General features: G+C 41.3%; 1 long non-coding RNA gene across 1 annotated transcript in view; it reads left to right on the forward strand.

Annotated features, from left to right (window-relative positions):
* Positions 1–19,097, forward strand: part of LOC147915235 (uncharacterized) — a 54,636-nt gene extending 35,539 nt beyond the window's left edge. Inside the window, exon 3 of the long non-coding RNA XR_015554213.1 lies at positions 18,971–19,097. This is a non-coding gene — a long non-coding RNA (uncharacterized LOC147915235). The remainder of the gene's footprint in view (positions 1–18,970) is intronic.
* The last annotated feature ends 6,659 nt before the right edge of the window (positions 19,098–25,756 follow it).

The raw sequence follows: 25,756 nt of genomic DNA on the forward strand, positions 1-25,756 counted from the left end.
GGTGGCCAGCAGGGCACTCTGGCCCCAGCCCTGGTACAGGGGGAGATGTCCTTGACAAACATCTGGCCCACTCAGGGCCACAAAGGGCAAGTCTGCGAGGGCAGGAAGACAACAGTTGAGCCTAATTCTATAGTGGAATCTCCCAGGTGCCCCTCAGCCTCCCGTGATCAGTCTGTTAACTCCTTGTGAAAGGAGGGAAAGGTTTCACCTTGTGAAACCATCACAAGGTGAGCCCTTGCCAGTGACCACACAGCTGCATGTTTACGCGCAATGCCTGCCTGTCTTGTGGAATCTGGAAGAAGGAACTGTGGCTCCAACTCTTCCACATGGCTGTGTGGGGATTTTGCTTCTTGAGTTTAAAGGGGAAAGAGGATTCTGTGGATGGAGGGCAGGTTATCCAGCTTGAAATTTTGTATTCCAAAATTCCAGTGGGTATGACCCTGAATGGTGTTTCCAAAATGTACTAAAACATGGTTTTAAGTGGTTTTTATTTAACTAACATATGTGGTTAACCAATATGAAAACCAACCTAAGTGGTTTTCAGAGCAGGCTTCAAGGAGCCCTCAGGCCTTCAGAGGCTGCAGGACCCACTGTGCAGTGTGAATGTGTGTATGCGTCTGTTCATGGGCGTGTGTGCGTGTAGGCGTGTGTTCATGTGTATGTGAACGTGTACATTCATATATGTGTGAATGTGTGCCCCTTCAAGTGTGTATGTGTGCACATGTATGTGTGCTCCTGTGGGTGTGTGCACATGTGTGTACAGGTGTTTGTGTCCATGTGGGTTTGTGCACACGTGTGTATAGGTGTGTGCACATGTGTGTGCATGTGTGCATGTCTGAGCACGTGTGGTGGGGACCCTGTATTGGGGGCAACAGGAAGGGAGGGGACCTGAGCAGGTGCCACTCACTGCATTCATCAGAGCAGTTACATTGAATCATTTCACATATTTAGTTGCAAAATACAATTTTATTGAAGTTAAGGGCTCTGCTCTTTAAAAGAAGGAAAAAATGAGAAGGAAGAGACAGAAAAGAAGGAAGGAAGGGCGAGAAGAAATGAGAGGAGGGAGGGAGGGAAAAGGAAGAGAAAAAGGAAACCAATTTTAAAGGAAAAAGAGGAAAGAGTTTAATCTCACTTTCTCCTCCCAAATAAATTGCCGTTATTTCCCCCTCGGAGTCTGGCACAAGTAACGTGTCGTCTGGGTTGGGGAGGGGTGAACAGTTCTCATGCTGAGTCCCTGAGTATGTTCAGACTCAGACTATCTCCGAGTGCTCATCAAGGCTTTGTTGCCAGATGCACAAACTGGCTTCCTGAGTGGGGGAAGGATCACTTCTCAGCGGAGGGGCTGGGCTTTCTCGGAGGAGCGGTTGTGAGACGCTGTGCAGTCCACCGGGGAGCCCTTCCCCACCCAGCCTGGGGCCCGTGCCTATTAAGAGGCTAGAAATGGGCATAATTGGGGAATCTGAGGGCTCATAAACATGCCCCATTTGAAAGGGAAATTTGGCAATATGGATACAAAATAAAAATTTTGAGACTCCAGGGTATAAGATTAGGGCAGAGAGTGACAGTGATTACCTCTACTGAAAGATTTGCATAAAGGAGAGTGTCATTATCAAGAAGAAATAATGTAGGATTTCCTGTCAGCAAGCTTTGGGCTGATGGCTGCTTCTGGAGTCAGCTCTCCTCCAAGAGGCATTTACACGGCAGTCAAGGCTGTCTGGACCTGGGAGTTCTCGCTTGACAATGCTGCTTCAGACAGAACGCATTCTGTTCCTCCCAGTCTTGGTACAGAGCTGCCAGGACACCCAAGGGGTTGACAACCCAGTTATAATGCACTGATGACTTAGGTTGAACAAGGTTCTTTTCCCACTGAGACTCACCCAACCAGACAAGCCCTCCAAGACCCAGACTGGGTTGGTGAAGAGTAGATTGCCTGATTTGCAGCCAAAAATGTCAGTTCCAGTCTTGTAAAAGTAATGCACACTGACTGTGCTAATCATGATGTGGACTCATTCTGAGTAGAAAGACGGTGAGTGGTTTCTCTCCTAATTTTCAACCAAAGCTAGATTATTTCTTATTTTTTCTTGCTATTCCCACATGTATGTGAGGATTCATTTTTTCAGAGGAAAGGCAGCGTGACCACCATCTTGGCGCATATCCCAAAATCTGGACCTCAAAACAAACTCAAGAGGGGCAGGCCCCAGGGACTACTGGTTAAGTTCGGCGTGCTCCGCTTAGGCGGCCCAGGTTCACAGGTTTGGACCCCAGGCAGAGACCTACACCACTTGTCAGCCATGCTGTGGCAGCGACCCACATAAAAAATAGACGAAGGCTGGCCACAGATGTTAGCTCAGGGCTAATCTTCCTCAAGCAAAGAAAAGAGGAAGATCGGTAACAGACGTTAGCTCAGCAAATCTTCCTCAGCAAAAAAACAAAAAACAAAACAAAACAAACTCAAGAAAAGATATTTCTTGTTCCTGCTCTCATTCCTTTTCCAATCCTGTTCAAACCCATAAAATGATTGCAAACCTTCACTGTAAATCTTTATTGCTTAGGCCTATGTGACTTCTGTCTGAATAAGGAAATAATCCACTGTACAAACAATGCCTGGCTTGGAGCAAACTCGCTGTAGCTGCTGGCTTCAGAGCTCCAAGCCTGCTGGCCTAACAGGTACAGGGTAGATGGAGTGAATAGGGACCGGATGTTCTCGTGGGTTTGTCTTCCAGATAGCAAATGCGATATTGTCCCTTTTAAATATGGCACAACTGTTTCTCCTATTTTTATATGCCCTACAAGGGATCTTAGAGGGACAAGAATGCCTCCCTGAGAGATCTGGGATCAGGGGCCAATACCACTGAACGCAATCCTCTGGGCTCAGAGCAGTCCTAGAGAGAAAGCAGAGCATAACCTTTGCTCTGATAGGGTTCTCGTCTGTGGAGATCAAAGGCCTATAATCTGTTACAGATTTAAAGTGCTTTTGGATTTATTCAGTTCTCACAACTGGGTGTTACTGTTGCCAGGCCTATGTTAAAGACTGGGACAATGGACTCAGAGAGGTTGACTTGTTAGTTAATCACAGGCTTGTGAGCGGGATGAGCCTGAGCTCAGGTCTCCTGACTCCAGACCCAATGCCCTTTCCCACTGCCGGAGAATGCCCGCCATCAGTGGGAAAATTGGCAAAGCTAATGAACTCCTCTCTTCAACCCAACAAGCTCTTGCCAAGTGCAGATGGTGTGCCGATTCTGTGCTGAGATGTCAGCGTGGGGGCTGCACACTGGAGAGGCAGCAAGCTTTGTCCCTCAAGAAGTGCCCTGTTGGAGACAGTCAAGCAAGCTGGCCGTTAGGTCAGGTGATAGATGCCACACTGAGTGCTGCAGGTGAGGGAAAGTGTGACCTGAGCGTGTGACAAGGGACGATTGGTGGAGAAGGAAGCTTCCTGGCAAAGACGAGGGCTCAGGACACAGTGCAATGGGATTTGGGAGACCTGCAAGAAGCTTTCCGTGGGTCAGAGTGGAGAGTCTGGGGTAGGAATGGATTCTGAAGAGGTGACATGGATCCATCATCCAGGTTCTTTTAGGCCAGGTTAATAACAGAATTCAGATTTTTATCCTATGTGCAGAAGGGCCACAAAGACTCAAGATGACTTGATCAAGATAGAGCTTTGGGGAGACCCCCTAGCCCTCAAGGAAGAGATCTGCGCCTCCTGCTGGCTCACAGCCCCGTGGAGCCTCGCAGGGCCACGTGCAGTGCAGTTGTTTAAGAAGCACTAGCTGAAAAAGTAATCTGGAATCAGCTGGAAGAAATAAGAGACTCATGACTAGCATTAGAGAAAAGTTTCCTTTAAATTTTTTTTCTTTATGAGTTAGTTGTTTAAAAAAAAAAGTTAAATATTTTATGTATCTCTCCTTGGATTGTGTACTCCTTGAGGTTACTCCCTTACTATCCAGAAAAGCACCATAAAAACGCAATAAATATTTCATAATGTTCTATATCAGGATGCCAACGTCTGAAAACGACTCTCTGCCCTTGCCTGACTCAGGCTGGGAGCTTATCAGAGAGGGTCAGAGGCATGTCTCCGCCCGCGCCTCCCTCCCGCTCTCCCACGCAGAGCACTGAGAGGCCAAGTTATTCAAGACCGTGGGAATTGTGGGCATTTTAAAGATATGAATTAAGTTTTAACTTCTCTTCTCTCCATCTATAGCTTCAAACCCAACACAGAATTGTTGAGATCAGTTCCCAACTTCTTACTGAAGACGGTGAGGCCCAGAATTAAGAGAGTAAAGGGTATTAACATTAAACATAGAGATGTTTTATTTATTGTTATTAGATGGCTTTCTGAAATTGAATGGGAAAGATTGTGGATTAAAATAAATGGAAAACACTAGAAGGGACCATCATTAAAATGTAATCACAAAAGACCCATCAAGCCCATTGTTTTGAGAATTGCTTGTCTTTCCCCCTCCATGCAGCCCTTCTCAAACTTGCTGAAACTGAAAAACTTATATATGCATGCATGTCTGTCTGTCTGTCTATCTCATCTTTCTTTTGTTTCTCTTCCTTTCTTCCTTCCCTTCCTCCCTTCCTTCCTTTATTTATCTATCTAGTATTGGATAGGGAAAAGCTTTGGTAATCAAAACCCCAAATTTCCTGCAGAGATCTGGAATTACACTGGAACGTCTTGAGGGGCACCTGGTAGCATGTAAATTCCTCTCGGTTTTACCTCTTACAAAAAGGGAATCTGTCCAAAAGTTGGAGAGCTTATACCTTTATTTATATTAATCAAAGAGATTACCTTGATTCTAATTTTGTCCTGATAAAATGTCTCAATGTTACTCTCTCCTTTTGTGCATTTTGCAAACAAATCAAGGAATGATACTTTTTAAAAAAATTAAATTGTATTTATGCGAACGAAAACTAAAGCTATTACAAAATCCTGGGATTGATTTTTCTTACTAGGGATCTAAATAACTAAGGATTTTTTAAATTTTAAAAACAAATTATTTCTCTATGATAATATCAAAATTGGTTAAAAAATCTAAGAGCTTGTTTTAATAATCATTATAGATCTAGATGCCTTTATCCTAAAGTGTTCATTGAATGTTGTTAACATGGAAGTAGATAGCTGGCAAAAGTATCAGTGTGACTTGATAGATAGAACTCCAACTTTCGATAATACTACAACTGTCCACAAAACCTAGGTTTTCTAAGTACTGATTAAACCAACACGAGCTTGATTCTCTGTGATTTCCCTTATGCACAGAAATGGGGAACATCTCTTAAGCCCAAACCTTTTCTATAAATCCAAAGTGGGAGACCCAGGACCACCACAAATATGTATTTTCCAAGGCAATCAAAGGAGAAATGAGGAAAAGCTAAATGATTTAACAAAAATTTCTGTATGCTTCTGCCCCTTCTGTAGCTGTCTGAATCTTTGGAATATAAGTAACTCTGTCTCCACCTGTCTGGGTGACTGCCTTGGAGCCTGGAGGGATCACTCTCAGAGCAGAAAAGGGAGTTCTGCTTCCAAAGTTTCTAATCACTTCTACTGGGGCCATCTTTCCTTTCTTACAAATCACCTTTGTGTTGAATTTCTATTTTTCAATAGGACTTTCTAAGATTTTATTTTTACTATTCTGTTGATTTTACAAGACATATTTTTAACATTATTCAATACTGGTAAGTGGCAATAATATTATGTCATCTGGGTTGTCCAGGCAGTTGTCACTGCCTGAAAATAAATGAGAGGGAAATTTGCGTAACAGTGAGCACATATAGGCAAAGATAATTGCAATTTATCATCACCACAAATGAATCAGTTTTTTAGCATCAGATGAGGAAATAGCAATATCACCCCTGATACTGAAAGGCAAATAAAGAGCTAGCATGTTAGTAATAGTTCTGAATAGGGACAATTTCAGAGTACATTTGAGGAAACATTCCAAGGATATCAATGTTTATTTTATAATTGTTTTGGAATTAAATAGAATTTGGCACTAATGCTTTTACTAATAGAGGAAGGATTAACCTGAGCAAATAGCTACAGCTATTAAAAACTCTATTAGGAATCCTTTTCGATGGATAAAGATACTAGAGATGGAGCGCACATTTTTTCCCTCAATGGCAAATTTTCAAAGGTTCCGGCCACAGCAACGCAAGAATTCGAGGGAGAGGTCTAGCAGTACCAAGTGCGAGTTATATCGTCAGGGTCTCACACACTGGTTGGTGGGGGCTCAAGTCACAGTGGCTGGAGGCAGAGGGACTTGGTCAGCAGCAGTACCATCTCGCTATAAGGACTGTGACACTTACTGGTTGCTGGGAAAGAGGAAATGTGAGAACACTTCATTTCAGCACTTATTCATAAAAACGCTCTGTTGCTGTACAGTGTTCTGCAGCCTACCTGGAGACTCTGTACCCAGTGCCCCTTCCCTCCCACCTTTAGATACCCTGAGGCTCAGATGTTCGTAAACCTTGGAACCACCTCTAACACAGACAGAAATTGTGTCAAGAACAAAGATACCTTCCAGTTCTGAAAGGCATATGAGTTTCTGAGTCTACTTTTTTCCCCAAGATCAACCTCATGCATATATTCCAAATACATACTGTCTTACTACTTATTTGCTACCCAAATTGTAGTCCACAGACCAGCAGCATCAGCATCATCCAGGAGCTCATTAGAAATGCAGAACCTCAGGATCCATCTCAGACACAATGAATCACAAGCTTCCTTTTAATAAGATTCATATCAGATGCATCTTAAAGTTTGAGAAACATTAGCTTTCTTGACCTCCTAGATTCTGTACACTTCTCCGTCTTGGCCACTAAAACTTGACTTCACCTTCTAACGTGGACTCACACATGCTGGTTACCACATGCTTGGTTTCCTTTGGATCCAGTAACTGCAGGAAAATGCATACTTGTTTCCAGTCACAGACCAAGCTTTCCCTGTTTTTATTGCTGCTAATAGAACTCTTTCACTATCTGTGTACATCTGAACCCTAATTATTTGCAACTCTATTGAAGGCATACTCATGAGGTATTGTGGTCAAGGGAATATAGTTCAGCAACTAAAGAGTATTTCAACATAAATGAAATGTGTAATTATATTTGTCAAATGTCGTGAAGCGTACACTTTTTAAAATTCCTCTTTTCTCTCACATCTGCTTTCTTCTTGTATTGTGGTCCTCCCACCCCTCTTTCTCACACTTCCTGAAAAGCTCCTTCTTCAAAGCTCAGCCTAACCCTTCTCCCACAGTCCTGGACTGCCTATCTTCTTTTTCTAGCCTTTTCTTTTTCTGTTCCCTCAATTCTGCATCTAGGAAGACAAAGAAACCAGTTGGCCATGATAGAAACCTTTTTGAAAGGGACAGGGAGGGGAAGGAACTGAATGAACAGGGACCAAGGCGCAGAGAAAGCCTGGGAGCGCCTGCTGTTAGTAACATTCTCGCTGCCCCATGGGCCCCTTCCTGTCTGCATTTCTCTCTAGCAGACAGCTTGTGGCGGAGACAGCTAGCACTCATCAGTTTTCAGTTCACGTCAGATTTCACTAATCCTTTTCTTCCTGAGCATTCGGCTAGAAAATATTTCCCAGGATCCTTGATGGGGACATGTGATTATTTCTCACCAGTGAAATGTGAGCCTGAGTGGGGATGTCACCTCAGGGCCAGACATCTATGAGTGGATGGGCCTTCTCTCTTTTCTTTTATTTGCTAGCTAAATGTAGAGGATCTAGTGGAGGACTCCCAAGGGTGAGGGAGGTAGGAGATGAGAGGACAGGAGGTGGTTTTGACCACCAGGTGACACTTGACAATATTTGGAGATATTTCAGGTTGTCATAACTAAGGGGTGCTACTGGAGTCTAGCGAGTCAAGGCCAGAGATACCACTAAACATCCTACAGTGCATGGGATGGCCCCCTAAGACAAAGAATGATTCAGTGCAAAATGTCAATAGTGCTGAGTTTGAGAAGCCCTGTCCTCAGGGATGGTGGAGCCCCACTGCTGACACACATGGGACTGGGATAGGAGTAAGAAATAAACTCTTGGTGGGTACACACACTGAGATTTGAGGGTTGTCAAAATTTGAGCCTACCCTGACTGATAATACAGACTTCCACCTAGAACAGAGGCCTGGGGTGATTCTGGTGATGTGCTGTACAGACCCACCCATGCAAGCTTTATTGGAATGTCCATTTTATTCAGAGACTTCGAAATAAGCTAAGCATTGTGAAGAAAGTAGCATCTTTCAATTAGAAGCAGTAGACATTTACCACAGCCTCATGCCTTTCTGTCATGACATATCAGAGCTGACTCCAGGGCTGAAGGCAGGGACCTGTGACGATGAACAAACCACAGCTGCTGCAGGGCTCTCTCCGCATTCTGCACCCACCCTTAGAAAAGCGTGAGGCAAACTGGGCTCAATCACCTGTGCGAAGAGGCTTGATTTGAGATTAGCGTCCTCGTGCCACCTCCATTTCAATACTTTTTCAAATGAGAGAAGGCATATCCTTTTATGGATTCAGACTTAAAATGTTCATTTTGATTTTATAAACATCACAGACAACTGAAAGAGAAGCCACACTATTAGCAAGCTCCTATAGCCTGGAAAATAAAAGGTGAACATCTTGCTGCAATACGACTGTAACTGATGGTTGTGACCACCAAGTTGACTCTTCGTTCTTAGACACGAAGAAGTTGACATCGAGTGGTGAGTGACTTGCCCAAGCAGGAGAACAGAGGTAAAAACCCCCACCACTCAACAACCCTTGCTGCCTTCTGCCTCCAGGTTGCTTTCAGAAGCAACAATCCCCTATCATGGTTACGTGCCACCTTTTTCATTTACGACGTGTTTTGCTGCTCCAGTAGGCAATTAGAGAATGAGGCTCTGCAGTAGCATATTGATCTTTCCTGTTCAGGTGTATAATTAGCTGTTAACATTTCATTATAATCAAGGTTTTCCCAGGTTTTCCATGACCCTTGACTTGTGAAGTTCCCAGACTTTTGAATGCTGTGAATTAATTAATTTTGCTGTCTGATGTGAGCATGTAAAACATGGAAACTGGAGCCTTAATAGGAAGATAATGTTTGGTAATCACATTATTTTTCGTATTAACTAAACTTTATCAGAAACACCGACAGAGAAGCAATTTAACAAGGCAGTTCTCTCTAGTCCCAACAGAGAGGCACTTGGCTTGCAAATAAATGCTAAAAGAAGGGCTATATTTAGTTATATATGACTATAACTCGAGTGTCATTCTTACTGAAGGAAAAAGAGGTTGATTACTCAAAGGAGAGAAATGTCTTGATGTGTTACTTTGCTTATGGGATGCAGTCAGGTGCGTATGCTCAGGTACTAACACACACTTGGTCTCCCCACAAGCCAGGTCCTACTGTCAGCTCCTGAAAAGGACAGAGAAGGTGACAATGAGTAACTCACCCAGGAGAGAATCCAGTGATGGATTATGGAAAGCAGATTATAATGTGTCCTTTGAATTCAAAGATGAAACTATACAGTGACAGGGAGAGTACGCTTCCAGTCCTCTCCTTACTGTACACAGGTATAAACTTCCTGCAAATTCACCCACAGCTGTGTTGATCAGGGAGTGCCTGATTTGTAGCCCTGTCTCTCCCTCCCAAGTCCTAAAGCATCTGATAAAAAAGAGCCTTGCTCATTATCAGTGTTCTGTTTGATAACTTGGCTCCACTAGCTTTGCAACTATACTACCCATTTCAAGTGGTCTTTTTTCCTGTTTATAACTCTTCTTGCAAACTCAAACTCAAAATATTCTTCCCGTTGAATGAAGGAACATACTCATCCAGAATGCTCCTGGGTCCAATCCACTGGAACTGTGAAGGGGCAAAAAGGGATTTAAAGGCAAGTCAACTGCTTGTATTCCAGGATGTCATTGTTGGTGATTGTGGTCTTCATTTAAAATTTAGTATGGCTTCCTGCAAACTGCTGAAACTAGGGAAGAGACCAAATATCATATCTGGGTATGTTTAAGTCTTATAGCCTTACAGAAAACGGACCAGCCGAGGCCAGAGTGAGAGGCTGTATCTGAATGAGGGGTATACGCACGTGGTGGGCAGAGCAGTGTGGGTGTGTTGCTGGCACTCGTTGACTAAAGCTCTTCTTTCATTTTATGTCCCACCTCTACTGTCCTTTCCCGGTCTCCTCTTCACTTCTGGAATGCCTTGTACGGAAATTTCCCTGACCTCATTCTCTCTGCTTACACATCTCTTACATATGCTTACCACTCTGTGGTAGGAGTGGAGAGCTTAGAGTATTCTGGAACTCTGCCTTGGGAATCAGATCCATTTATTTTGAATTCCAGTTTCAGCACTTAGTGGCCATATGTTCTTGAACAAGCTATTTCACTTTTCTGAGCTGTTTTCTCTTCTGCAGAACGTGGATAATAATAGTATCTACTTTATAGACTTTTTGTGTGAATTAAAATAAAGAGTGTGTGCAAAATGCTTGGCAACAGGCCTGACGCATAGGAAGTATTCTACAGACAATAATTGTTGGCGGACTTTGCTTGTGATTATTACTGTTGTAACTGTTATTACCATGAGGCTGGTCAGCTCCACCTTCAACCGTACCTGGAATACAGCCGTGTCAGCTGCCTGCCAGCTGTCATCCTAGCTCCAGCCGCTGTCTCCCCTTGCCTGGACTTCTGCAGCGCCTTCTGAACTGTCTTCCCGCTTCCACCCTTTCTTACCTATTGCCCATGTAGCAGCCAGAGCAGTCCTGTAAAATTTGCTTCTATCAGGTCATATGACTCCCCTGCTTAGAACCTCAAGTGCAACTAGGGGAAAGTCTGTCCTCCTTCCCTAAGACCTTGGCCTCCTTTCCTCAGCCTCTGTCCGTGTCTTCAGCCACGCCTCCTACCAGACCAGTCTCTCTTTGGTTCTCTGTGACTCAGCCATTTGCTCCCTGTCAGTCCCTCAACTCTGTGTATTCCTGCATCGGTGCCTTCACATTTGTTTTTCTTTTGCTTGGAGAGCTCCATTCCAGGTTTTTGCATGCCTGCCTCTTCCTATTGTGGGTAATCAGCTCAAGTGCCACCCCTCAGAAGGGCACTCCCTGATCAACTTGTTAAATAATAGGTTGAACTGTATGAAATCGCTGATATTTGACCATTCTTGACTACAAAAATGGCAACTTTATACGATTCAGCCTAATAACTCTCCTGACACCCCTCAGTCCTGTCAGCATGTTGTCCACACAGTCTGTACTTTTAAATAGTAGGCAGTATTTCATTTGCAATTATGTGTGTATGTTGAGAATAACATGGAATTCTTATATTAGAATGTAAGTTTCCAGGGGGGAGGTACTGTGTCTTTCTTCTTCACTTCTGAATCCCCAGCACTTAGTGGGTCCTCTGCGGATATTTGTCAGATGTTGTATAAATGAGGAAATGAATAACACCAGGCTCAGAATGCCATCTATGTCAGGTTAATCTATGTCGGGAATGCAAATAGAGTCTATCTCAGGTAACAGCTCTTATAAATAGGTACTGCCTGTTGATGCACTGTGTTGATAAAGCTTCTGAGGTTGTATCAGACTCAGCAGAAAGACTGAGTGGCGGCAGGATCTTCCATGGGTGAGGCACTTGCCATTCCAACCCTGAGGAACTGGACTGTATGTGGGAAGTTCCGTCAGTGCAGGCTGGGACAGAGTCTCAACGTCCCCCGTCCAATCACAAGTTCATGCTCTTCTCTTTCTGTGAAGCAGCTGTATCTTTTTTTTTTTTTTTTGAGGAAGATCAGCCCTGAGCTAACATCCGTGCTAATCCTCCTCTTTTTGCTGAGGAAGACCGGCTCTGAGTTAACATCTATTGCCAATCCTCCTCCTTTTTTTTTTCCCCCAAAGCCCCAGTAGATAGTTGTATGTCCTAGTTGCACATCCTTCTAGTTGCTGTATGTGGGACGCGGCCTCAGCATGGCTGGAGAAGTGGTGCGTCGGTGCGCGCCAGGGATCCAAACCCGGGCCACCAGTAGCGGAGCGCGCGCACTTAACCACTAAGCCACGGGGCCGGCCCCAGCCGTATCTTCTTACACGTCTACTTTGACAGCCACTTGTTGGTATTCAGTGGCTCCTATGTAATTCGGAAAACTTCCAATAATATTTTTGTGCTTGCTGATTTTTCAGTTTACCTAAATACCATAAAATATTCTAAGTGAGTCTCCAGATAATTTTTATATGACTCCCCTAAAATTCATTTAAAAAAATTAGACACTTTATGCAGGACTGCTTTGTTTTATTTAGATGAATGGGTCAGATAGGACACTAGGGAGATTTTAAAAAATGGAAAGCTTCTTTAGGCAGCCATTGTTGCTTAACAGCTTCCAGAAACTACCCTTAAGTTTCCTAGAATAAAAGATTTAAGGGACAGTCATGGAGAAAATATATTGTCCCATACTTCTTGTTAGCTAATTGTTGCGTTCAATTTGCATCAACTATGGAAGAATGATGCAAAGCAAATGATTAGATTAAAACATGGATTTGGTGATTGGATCTGTTTAAACCTTGAATCCAGCAGACACTCAATGAAATAGACTTGGCCTCATTCGTCATGCTCCAGACATAGATCCCTATAGGACTTATTTTCCCCTTAATTCTGATGGCTGAGTGAGTTGGGTCCAGGGAAGAAGCCAGTCGTGAACACTCTGGAAACACTGCGTGCCAGGTGTGCTCTGATGCCGTATTTTAAATGAGTTGTTCCAGCGGACTCCTCTGGGCCTGTCCAAATTCTGTCTTAATTCACATTTGCTGGGACAAAGGAGGCAGATGGAAACCTGCCTTTCTCCCACACGTCTCTGCAGGAACCACTGTCCCAGTCAGACTGCCATGCTCGTTTCCCAGCCCAACCGCATGCCTTCTGGAGACCATGTCCTTCCTGCCCACCTCCACCTTGCAGGAAACCTTCCTTCGAACTCCATTGAAGGCCTAACGTCGCCTGAGCATTCAGTGTGATTCATTTCAAGTAAACACAATTTCTCTGTCTCTTTCTAGTTGCTCCACAATGCTCATTTGTTCAACTGGCTAGAGAGTGAAAAGACTTCCTCAGCAAAAAGTGATCTTTTCTTTAGGCTGTCTACAGACCATCTATTTCATTTCCATCTATTTTATACCACTATCTTTTCTGTTTTGTAATTTAGTGCCATCAAGTTTTTATATTGGGTTTTGACTTTTCGTGTGTGTGTGCACGTTGCACTTTAGTTAGAGTCCATGTTCCTGGAAGAAAGGGAACGAATCATTCCTTATATCTCAAAACAGGTAAAATGGGGAGCAGATTTCTATGCACAGAGAAGTTTCTTAGTTAAATAATTGCAAAGATGAGAAAGAAGAGAGACATGGAGTAAGGAAGGGAGAGGAGGAGGGAGGGAAGAGATAAAGGGAGGCTAAGGTTGTTCCTGAAACTCCAGAGTCTAGTACAGTGCTCGTTTTAAAACACATGCTAGGGCCGGCCCCATGGTTTAGCGGTTAAGTGCGCGCGCTCTGCTGCTGGCGGCCCCGGTTCAGATCCCGGGCGCACACCGACGCACCGCTTCTCCGGCCATGCTGAGGCCGCGTCCCACACACAGCAACTAGAAGGATGTGCAACCACGACATACAGCTATCTACTGGGGCTTTGGGGGAAAAATAAATAAATAAAATCTTTAAAAAAAAAAAAAGACAGATGCTAAACACATGCCTGATTAGTATAGAGACATACTCCATCTTGTCAAAGTGTCCTAAAGCTGCAAATGCACTTGTGCTCCTAGCTCTCTTCACCTCTCTGCATAGACAAAGCATCTGTTCACACTCCACTTCTAAAATGCAGATTCCTAAGGATACCAATCCAAAGTAAAAACCAAAGCCATTAATTAAAATATTCTCATCAGTGTATAGGCTGATTTTCATTCACCCAACTTCCAGAGCTGATGGGCCTCATCCTTAGGGTGGTGCATATTTTATACCAATACTCATCATATCATCACCAATTTAAAAGTTGCTCATCAGATTTCACATGTGGTAACAAGGACCTTTTAAAACATGACATCTTAGAGTTCAAAATCAAAAGTTGACAATATTTTCAATAGAAACATATAAATGTATTTAGTAAGGAGGAAGATCCTGAAAAAGTAGTTTAAGTAGAGAAATCTTCTCAGTTCGGTGAACCAAGTCCCCTTTTCCCCCAGTTAGGAGCAAACTGGTTGAATGAGATGCTGGTGAAAATAGAAACAGAAGCCCCTCCACAACACTCAAAATTGACAGACCACCAGGACAGTTTCACAGACTTGCCTGAATCCAGAGGGGTGAATGTGTGTGTGTGTGTGTGTGTGTGTGTGTGTGTGTATACACGCACACAATAGGCATTTGCTAGACTTTAAAAATAAAAGTGCGCACTTTCAGGCAGGTTCATCCTCTTGCACTCCCAGTAGATATAATTTCAGGGTCAACAAGTCATATCACTTAGTGAGTGTTCTGCATGATGTCCTCAAGCACGGAGCACACAAAAAAGTTTACACCCAGTGTGTCTCTCTTTGTGGGCACGGCCTACCAACTCCTTCTTTTTTTCTCTAGAGCAATGTGGTCACACACTCACTCAAAGCAATGTTCCCTTTTCATCTGGCCCATTTGGGGAAACAAGTTTTTCACTTTAATTACAAAGGTACTATTGCTCAATGTAGAAAATTTGTCAAATATATAAAAGCGTGCAGGTGAAAACAATGCATAATCTTACCACCAAAACAGGTCTGTTGTTTCTGTAACTTACATTTTAGTGTCTGCTCTTCAGTGATTTTTTAAATATAATATTAGGATTTTCATATACTGTTGTTATTCTGTTTTTTAGAAAATATATAGGATATGGCAGATGTTTTAGCTGATTATAAACTGCAACTCTGTCTGATGATTGAAACGATAGGCATCTGACCCTCTGGTATCTGCTTTCAGGAGCTGATGTGATTGGGGAGAAGTCTGTCACCCTGCTGGGGCAGAGCAGGAAGATGGGGAAATAGAGAGTCCTGGGTGCACATGTTTGAAGCTTTGAAGTTGTATAAGAAGTCCTTCCCTGTCCTTAAGTCACAAAATAGTGTATTGCAAGGTCTTCTGATAACACTGAGTCTTTAAATTTTACATGTAATCCCTCTGGTGTTCTTTTTTTTTCTTTGTTTTTGGTGAGGAAGATTAGCCCTGAGCTAACATCTGTTGCCAATCCTCCTCTTTTTGCTGAGGAAGATTGGCCCTGGGCTAACATCTGTGCCCATCTTCCTCTACTTTATATGTGGGACGCCTGCCACAGCATGGCTTGATATGCGGTGTGTAGGTGCATGCCTGGGATCCAACCCTGATAACCCTGGGCTGCCAAAGTGGAGCATGTGAACTTAACCACTACGCCACTGGGCTGGCCCCTGGTATTCATTTTTATGTGATATTAGGCAGGGTTCCACTTTCCATTTCCCCATTTAGTGAGCCAGTTTCCAAGCACCATCCACTAAACGACTCATCCCTTCCCAGCAGATCTGTGAGGCCACATCTGTCCTCTAAGATGATCCCATTGATGTATATGGATCTGTCTCTAAGCTCTCTTTTTGGCCAATTTGTCTATTCTTCTACCAATATTGCATGTTATTATTACTATGGCTTTATAATATTTTAAGAAATCTGCTAGACAAGTTCTTACTCTTTATTCTTCTTTTTCAAAGTTGAGTTAGTTATTCTTGGATATGTATTCTTTCATGTAAAGTTTAATCTAAATTTGTTGAGTTAAAAAATAGAATGGGAACTTTTATTGATTACATTAATTTGTAGATTAATTTGGGGGAGAATTTACATCTTTATAATATATCATCTCACAACAAAGCATGGAATGTCTCTCCATTTAGCAATAAAATCTTCTATGGCTTTTAGTAAAGTTTAACAATTTTCTCCATAAGAGTCTTGTGTATTTTTGTCCAGTGTTTTATTATAAAAATTTTCCGATGTACAGAAAAGTTTTAAAAATTTTATAGTAAACACCTATATAACTACCACCTGGATCCTACTATTAACATTCTACTTATTTTTTCACATATCTACCCATCTATCCATTCCTCTATCCATACATTAATCTCTCATTTTGTATGCATTTTAAAATAAATTGTAGACATCAGTATACTTCCTCATAAATACTTCAGTATGCATATCTTTGAATGGGGTTCAACTTATTTACAGCATTTTTTGATGACTCCATTTATATGAACTTCCAAATGGACAAAACTTATCCACAGTGAAAAAAAATCTTAATTATGGAATCATTGTGTATGTGTATGTGTATTCACACAGCATATTTTTTGAAATTAATCCATAGTGTTGCAAGTATCAGTAAAAATTAGTTATTTTTTATTGTACAGTGGTATTCCATCATATGAATTTACCAGCTTGTTTTTCTATTCTCTTATTATTGGACACTTGGGCTGTTTTCAGTTTTTGGCTTTTATGAATAAAGCTGCTATGAACATTCTTGTCTAAGTCTTTTGGTGAACACATGTTTTCATTTCTCTAGAAATGAAATGGCTGGGACATGGTTGTATGTTTAGTTTTATTAAAAAAAAAAAATGCCTGCCAGAACTTTTCCTGAAGTGGTTGTGTCATTTTATAGTCCCACCAAAAATTAATGAGAGTTTCAGTTGTTCTGCAACCTCAACACACTTAGTTTTGACATTAAAAATATATAACTAGCTATTCTGGCAGTGTGTGGTAGTATCTCGTGATGGTTTTAATTTTCATTTTCCTGATGACCAATGACATAGAACATTTTTTCTTGTGTTATTCACCATTTATGTATCTTCTGTTGTGAAGGGTCTGTTTAAATCTTTTGTCCATTTTTCTTTTATCTGGATAGGATATTCCCACTGAAGAAAGTATTCTAGATGGCACAATTTTCTTTCAGCACTTTGTGGTGACATTACATTTTCTCTGGCTTCTTTCATTTCCATTGGGAAATGAGGAGTTGGTCTTACTGTTGTTTATTTGAAGATAATATATATTAGTTTTTCTCTAGATGGTTTAAAGATTTTCTCTTGATCTTCATTTTCAACACTTTGAGATGTGTCTTTGTATTTATTCTGGGGGTCCTTAGCACTTCTTGAATTTGTAGCTTGATGTTTTCACAGTTTGGGAAATTTTTTGGCCAATATCTTTTTTTGTGTGTGTGAGGGAGATCAGCCCTGAGCTAACATCCGTGCTAATCCTTCTCTTTTTGCTGAGGAAGACTGGCTCTGAGCTAACATCTATTGCCAATCCTCCTCTTTTTTTTCTTCCCCAAACCCCAGTAGATAGTTGTATGTCATAATTGCACATCCTTCTAGTTGCTGTATGTGGGACGCGGCCTCAGCACGGCCTGACAAGCGGTGTATCGGTGCGCACCCAGGATCCGAACCCCGGCCGCCAGCAGCGGAGCGCGCGCACTTAACCGCTAAGCAAGCCACGGGGCCTGCCCCGGCCAATATCTTTTTAAATAGTCTTTCTGCTCTCCTTGAAAACCCAAATTGTTGCTTTATCTATATCTTCTTGATGTTCGTCCGTGTTGCTTGACGTAGTTTGAGACTATGTGTGTAGGTATGTGTGTGTATGCATGTTGTATCTTTTTGTTCTGTTGTTCCACTTACCAGACACCCCTTTGTCCCTTTTGATGTTTTAGATTTTTCATTTCTATTGTCAAATATTAAGATTTATTTTGCTTCAAATTTGCCTGTTTTAACTTTTTTCATAATTTTTCTGTCTTTTTTGTTTTAAGCATTCTCTCAGACAATGTACTGCAAACTTTGTTTTCATTAAATCAACCTAAAAACATCTTTTAATATATGACCTTAACCCATTTATATTTATTGAGTACTATAACATTAGGAATTGTTTCTTCCGTTCTGTTTCTTGTACTCCATTTCATTTTCTGTATTTTGTTTTTTTCTCCTTTCCTATTTTTCATTTGATAAATGAGTTTTTTTCTGATGGTTTAAAAGCTAAATATTCTATTGTTGTCCTTATGTGTCCTTAACCTAAAACTGTTCATGATTATTTACTTCTACTGATTTTCTAAAAACTCAACGATATCTTTTTTTCCCCACTAGCTAATAAGTATTTGAGCATGTCCTTTTGGTCTCCCTCACTCCTCCAACCCGTGCTCTCATCAAGTTACCATTGTCTAGAATTCCAGCTGTGAGTTGTCTTTTTCCCGTGTTTTCTCTTTTTTCATCAATTTGTCACCCCAGCAGTGCCCTGTTGATACCAGTGACCTGGACGGTTGCTGCTGGCTTGTTGGAGAAGGAGCAGGCAAGGTTTGTCTCAGGACATCTCAAGGAAGAAGTGAGAGTAGAACCTAATTCTTCCTTTACCCCATCGCCTCACTGCTGTCTCCAGTCCCCTGCCCCCAACATACATCAGCTCAAAACAACTTTCAGTTGCCCAAGAGATTTTCTCACTTTTTAAAAGATCCTGGAGTCCATAATTCCTTCTAGCTTCTGTAATTTCTCTAGGGTTAATCCTGGGAAGAAGCCAGCGTCAGATTCTTTATGAGTACAGAAATCTTCGTAGAACAGGGCACAGCTCCTCTGGGGAGGAAGACCTGAATAGAGGAAAGCCCTTGGTTCTGTTTTATGGCTTTGAGGGCGTCAGAGAGAATGCCATGAGCCACTGTAGCTATGGCAATGGTGAAGTACCTGCTCAACTAATTTAGGGGACGAGGAAAACAACAAGGAGATGGAAATGGAAGGATATTGACAGGTTTTTTCTGTAAAAAAACCTCCTAGGAATTCCCCTCCAAAAACCTGAGGGAAGTCCGTGGAGGGGGATGAGGGCGGAGGTGGATGGATATTCCGCCAGAAGTCTGTAGCTGTGCAGGCAGGGGCTGTCCAGACTGTGACATCTGAATATTGTTATATCGTTAGTACTAGTGTATACTAGGTATATTTTAATTATCCTCTCTAAATACTTTTTCTCCTTCCCTCCAGCTTCCCGCAACTGGATTGAAGGCTCCAAGCAGTCCAGGATCGTTCACAGTCTTGTTGACTGTTATGCCCTCCAGTCTGACCTGGTGCCTGGCTCATGATCATATGTGCTCAATAAATATTTGTTGAAATTGTGCTAAAATTGAAGTGTTTCTTTACTAAATTTATGCTCCTATCAGCCATGTATGGGCATGCCTGTTTTCCCAAAACTTTACCAACATAGGTTATTATTGTTCTTTGCAGATATCAAATTAGCTAGATACAAAATGACATCTCATTTTTATTTTTAATTTGCATTTTCTAATTTTTTTTGCAACTGAATTTTTATCACAGATTTAGTTTTCACTTGTGTCCCCTCTACTGTGAATTTCTTGTTCATGTTTTTTGTCCGTTTTCTTTTGGAGTGTTCATTTTTCTTACTGGTTTTAAGAGCTCTTTCCACAAGGACAGCAACCATCTGTTCTACGTTGATATTGAAAGGGTTATTTTCCTCCTGCTTACTGTTTGCCTTCCTATTTTATTTTTTGATAAAGTTAATTTTTTACATCATCAAATCTATTAAATATCTCCTTTATAATTATGTTCCAAATATATTTTCTTGAATCAGTCTTCTATTCTATTCTTTCTTTCTTTTTTTTTTTTTTTGAACATGTAACACTCAAATATGTTACCCAAATAGTTAACTGATTATTTTGGCGTCATTTTTTTTCCTTTGGCATAATTTCCTCCACTAATTTGAAATTCCAACTTTATTGTCTTCTAAATACAATAAATTCAAATGTAATTTTTAATGAGGAAATTGAAGCACAGGAAGATTAAGTATCTCTTCCAAGTAATGGGGGCAGGATTTGAGCTTGGGCAGGCTGCCTCAAAAGCCTGTACTCTTTCCTACAATTAAAGAATATTGATAGAATGAACTAATTTACAGTTTTCCATAAGAAATTTTTAGGAACAGGACAAATGAACTAATACAATGAAAGAACCATCCATACTGTTCTGTTCAACAAGTGGAAGGCTGCCTTTACCCATCTTTTAAGACACATTTGATCACATGTTCCTCTTTTGTGTGGCTGCTATTTCCATGTCTTATGGCCACAGCAGTTGTATGTCAATTGTTTTCTAAATGTCTTGTCTGAAAGGCACACTCACAGCTACAGACACTGAGTGAGACAAAGCATCTGAGCAAAGAACTTCAGAATTTAGAACGGTTTCAAAGAAAAAAGTAATAAGCATTGGTGACAGTGTGCCAAAGGTTGTAATTTGAAATAGAAATGCAGGCCTCCGTAGTGCTGCTCTGGATCCCTCTGAAGAGAAAGGCATCACGAATGGCTCTCGTGTCTCAGGCATCCCTTGACCCTCCAAAGCAGACACGCACTCAGGTTAACACGGAGCAGTCCAAGGTGTCTTCCTCCTGAGGATCAGAGTGTGGAGTCACATCCTTCCTCATCAGAAAGGCCAGGAAAGAATACACAAAGGTGACTCCTGAAGATTTTGGTGGCTCTCTGGCATCCTGACAAAAACCAAGTGAAAAACATGCTTGCACTTAAATGGCCTCAGACAGCCCTCCTGCAGTAGGCCTAAGTGCCAGCCATCTCTTGGAAACCAGACATACACGTAATATCTAGCAGTGCTTGCTTTGCTCATAAAGAGGCAAGGTATGAGGCTACCCGCCCCACGTGTCTTGCAGGCCTTACCCAGGATATGCCCTTCCATTAGCTGACTGATGGATTAGCTCATAGATGTGGGATCCTGTAGTCAGAAGGCCAAAGGCAAAATGCTCTCTCCCATCGGCCCATTAGCACAGGGCAAGAGTCTCTTCATCATTGATCTCTTGGTCCCAGAGGGAGTGATATTTGGGTGAGCAGCTCTCCCCCAGGCAGATTGTGTCACTAATAAGCCCTAATGGCTACAAGACACCTGAGACATAGGATTGGGAGGTCATCCCAGCATGATGACACTCAGAGCTTGGTCCGAGGCCAGTGGAGACTAAAGAGCAGGGTGACAGAGATGGATGGAACTGAAGCCAAAATGTCCTGTTCTCAAATTTTCCCAGGACTCTGGCCTTGATGTCTGCACAGGGAGTTCTCTTGTCCTGTTACCTTATAAAGAAGGCTTATGGTTGAGAATTAGTGGAAGAATTGTAGATCTGAAAAAATGTGGTGAGAACTGTTGGTCCCAACTCTGAGGTCCAGAGAGGAAAGTGACTTGCCCAACATCACAACTGTGGGTGGCAAGGTCTTCGGGTTCCACTCGGCAAGACCTTCAAAATGGTGGCACTGTCACCGTGAGCATAGCTGTACCTCAACATAGCTGAGAAAGCTCTTGTGGATTCCATTGAGTGTTACCTTTTAGAATAGCACTCTGTAAGGGGGATCTACTGCTGGCACGAGAGCCAAGCACGCAATGAATCCCGGTGCTCATGGCTTTGTTGCCTACTGAGGTCCCTGTAGCCTCATCTACTTTATCTCTTTCTCAAACATTTCTGTCACTTCTGGGCTCTTCTTTCAGCCTTCCCCATCCTCTCTGAAACCTGCTCTGACCTGTTCTGACCTCTTCTTCCTGGTGTGATAGAATGATATGCAGTGAGCAAGGTGCAGGAGTGGGGAGTGGGCAGAGAGAAGCTCGGGAGCTTCTTGGGTTTTGGACTCAGTGCAGACTTCAGCACTTAGTCTCCCTCAGGTGCCCCTGCTGCCTCTTAGGAGGAGCCTGTATTTGTGATCACTTCTAATATCAAGCAGTGGGCTCATACCTCATAACTGACAGGGTCATCATTTTCTAGAACTGAAAGATCCTGGAACCTAGGAAAGGGAAACTATGAATCCCCAAAAGATAATTAATAAAGAACACAGGCTTTGACTGTCAGCTACCTAATCCTAAGTAAAGAGGAAACCTTGTTAAACCAAGTGCGATATTTGGAGAGACTAACCACTTCAGTGCAGCCATCTAGACTTGCATTTCCGTGGCTTGCTTAGTTCAGCCACGTCATAGGAAAAGCTCCTACCTGAGAGAGATTTCCTCTTTACCTTGTCCAGCCTGCAAGGCTCTTCAGACTTCTCCAGTAAGGTTCTGAGGTATGGAGTTCTTACTCTGACTGGTCAGTGACTAAGGCAAAGTCTCCTTTTCTTCCTTCACTCTCTTATTCATGCAATAGACAAATGCTTATTTTATGTCTAGGTCAGTGGTCTTCAAACTTTATTGTACATCAGAATCATTGGGAAACGCAATCCTACTTGTGGTAATGTATCTGAAGGAAACAAAATCACTATCTTGAAGAGATGTCTGCATCTCCATGTTCATTGCAGCATTATTTGCAACAGCCAATTCATGGAAACAGTGTCCATTTTTTTTAATTAATTAATTTTTTTATTGCAGTAAGATTGGTTTGTAGCATTGTATGAATTTCAGGCATACATCATTATACTTCTTTTTTTTTTTTTTTTTAGGTTATAAATCCAACTATTGGTTTATTGCAGTAACATTGGTTTATAACATTGTAAAAATTTCAGGTGTACATCATTGTACTTCTATTTCTGCATGGACTACATCATGTTCACCACCAAAATACTAATTACAACCCATCACCACACACATGTACCGAATTATCCCTTTCACCCTCCTCCCTCCCCCCTTCCCCTCTGGTAACCACCAATCCAATCTCTGTCCCTATGTATTTGTTTATTGTTGTTATTATCTACTACTTAATGAAGGAAATCATACGGTATTTGACCTTCTCCCTCTGACTTATTTCACTTTGCATTATACCCTCAATGTCCATCCATGTTGTCACAAATGGCTGGATTTCGTCGTTTCTTATGGCTGAGTAGTATTCCATTGTGTATATATACCACAGCTTCTTTATCCATTCGTTGGATAGGTTGCTATCCAAGTCTTGGCTATCGTGAATAAGGCTGCAATGAACACAGGGGTGCATGTACCTTTGCAAATTGGTGTTTTCAAGTTCTTTGGATAAATACCCAACAGTGGAATAGCTGGATCATATGGTAGTTCTATCGTTGATTTTTTGAGGAATCTCCATACTGTTTTCCATAGTGGCTGCACCAGTTTGCACTCCCACCAGCAGTGTATGAGAGTTCCCTTCTCTCCACATCCTCTCCAACATATGTTGTTTCCTGTCTTGTTAATTATAGCCATTCTGACGGGCGTGAGGTGATATCTCATTGTAGTTTTGATTTGCATTTCCCTGATAATTAGTGATTTTGAACATCTTTTCATGTGTCTGTTGGCCATCTGTGTATCTTCTTTGGAGAAATGTCTGTTCAGGTCTTTTGCCCATTTTTTAATTGGGTTGGTAGTTTTTTTGTTGTTGAGATGCATGAGTTCTTTATATATTTTGGAGATTAAGCCCTTATCAGATGTATGGTTTGCAAATATCTTCTCCCAATTGTTAGGTTGTCTTTTCGTTTTGTTGATGGTTTCCTTTGCTGTGCAGAAGCTTTTTAGTTTGATGTAGTCCCATTTGTTTATTTTTTCTATTGTATCTCTTGCCCGGTCAGATGTGGTGTTTGAAAAGATGTTGCTAAGACCGATGTCGAAGAGCGTACTGCCTATGTTTTCTTCTAGAACTTTCACAGTTTCAGGTCTTACATTCAAGTCTTTAATCCATTTGGAGTTAATTTTTGTGTATGGTGTAAGGTAAGAGTCTACTTTCATTTTTTTGCATATGGCTATCCAGTTTTCCCAACACCATTTGTTGAAGAGACTTTCTTTTCCCCATTGTATCTTCTTGACTCCTTTGTCAAAGATTAGCTGTCCATAGATGTGTGGGTTTATTTCTGGGCTTTCGATTCTATTCCATTGATCTGTGTGTCTGTTTTTGTGCCAGTACCATGCTGTTTTGGTTACTATAGCTTTGTAGTATATTTTGAAATCAGGGAGTGTGATACCTCCAGCTTTGTTCTTTTTTCTCAGGATTCCTTTAGCTATTCGGGGTCTTTTCTTGTTCCATATAAATTTTAGGATTCTTTGTTCTATTTCTGTGAAAAATGTTGTTGGAACTTTGATAGGGATTGCATTGAATCTATAGATGGCTTTAGGAAGTATGAACATCTTAACTATGTTAATTCTTCCAATCCAAGAGCACGGAATATCTTTCCATTTCTTGTGTCTTCTTCAATTTCTTTCAGAAATGTTTTATAGTTTTCGGTGTACAGATCTTTCACCTCTTTGGTTAAGTTTATTCCTAGGTATTTTATTCTTTTTGTTGCAATTGTAAATGGGATGGTATTCTTAATTTCTCTTTCTGCTACTTCGTTGTTAGTGTACAGAAATGCAACTGATTTTTGTATGTTGATTTTGTATCCTGAAACTTTACCATATTCGTTTATTACTTCTAAAAGTTTTCTGGTGGATTCTTTGGGGTTTTCTATATATAAAATCATGTCATCTGCAAATAGTGACAGTTTCACTTCTTCCTTTCCAATTTGGATCCCTTTTATTTCTTTCTCTTGCCTGATTGCTCTGGCTAGGACTTCCAATACTATGTTAAATAGGAGTGGTGACAGTGGGCATCCTTGTCTGGTTCCTGTTCTTAGAGGGACAGCTTTCAGTTTTTCACCATTGAGGATGATATTAGCTGTGGGTTTCTCGTATATGGTCTTTATTATGTTGAGGTACTTTCCTTCTATACCCATTTTATTCAGAGTTTTTATCATAAATGGATGCTGGATCTTGTCAAATGCTTTCTCTGCATCTATTGAGATGATCATGTGATTTTTGTTCTTCATTTTATTAATGTGGTGTATTACATTGATTGATTTGCGAATGTTAAACCATCCCTGCATACCTGGAATAAATCCCACTTGATCATGGTGTATAATCTTTTTAATGTATTGTTGTATGCGATTTGCTAGTATTTTGTTGAGGATTTTTGCATCGATGTTCATCAGTGATATTGGCCTGTAATTTTCTTTTTTTGTGTTGTCCTTGTCTGGTTTTGGTATCAGGGTAATGTCAGCTTCGTAGAATGAGTTAGGGAGCTTCCCCCCCTCCTCAATTTTTTGGAAGAGTTTGAGAAGGATAGGTATTAAGTCTTCTTTGAATGTTTGGTAGAATTCACCAGGGAAGCCGTCTGGTCCTGGACTTTTATTTTGGGGGAGGTTTTTGATTACTGTTTCGATCTCCTTACTGGTGATTGGTCTATTCAAATTCTCTACTTCTTCTTGATCCAGTTTTGGAAGGTTGTATGATTCTAAGAATTTATCCATTTCTTCCAGATTGTCGAATTGGTTGGCATATAGTTTTTCATAGTATTCTCTTATAATCTTTTGTATTTCTGAGGTGTCTGTTGTAACCTCTCCTCTTTCATTTCTGATTTTACTTATTTGTGCCTTCTCTCTTTTTTTCTTGGTGAGTCTAGTTAAAGGTTTGTCTATTTTGTTGATCTTTTCAAAGAACCAGCTCTTGGTTTTATTAATTTTTTCTATTGTTTTTTTGGTCTCCATTTCATTTATTTCTGCTCTGATTTTTATCATTTCCCTTCTTCTACTGATTTTGGGCTTGGTTTGTTCTTCTTTTTCCAGTTCCTTTAGGTGCATTGTTAGATTGTTTATTTGAGATTTTTCTTGTTTGTTGAGATAGGCCTGTATTGCTATAAACTTCCCTCTTAGAACCGCTTTTGCTGTATGCCATAAATTCTGGCATGTCGTATTTTCATTTTGATTTGTCTCCAGGTATTTTTTGATTTCTACTTTGATTTCTTTGTTAACCCAGTCGTTGTTCAGTAGCATTTTGTTTAATCTCCATGTATTTGTGGTTTTTCTGATTTTCTTC

This window comes from Ceratotherium simum, chromosome 14, assembly GCF_057802395.1.
Source record: "Ceratotherium simum simum isolate JZ-2026a chromosome 14, ASM5780239v1, whole genome shotgun sequence".
Classification (NCBI taxonomy): Eukaryota; Metazoa; Chordata; class Mammalia; order Perissodactyla; family Rhinocerotidae; genus Ceratotherium; species Ceratotherium simum.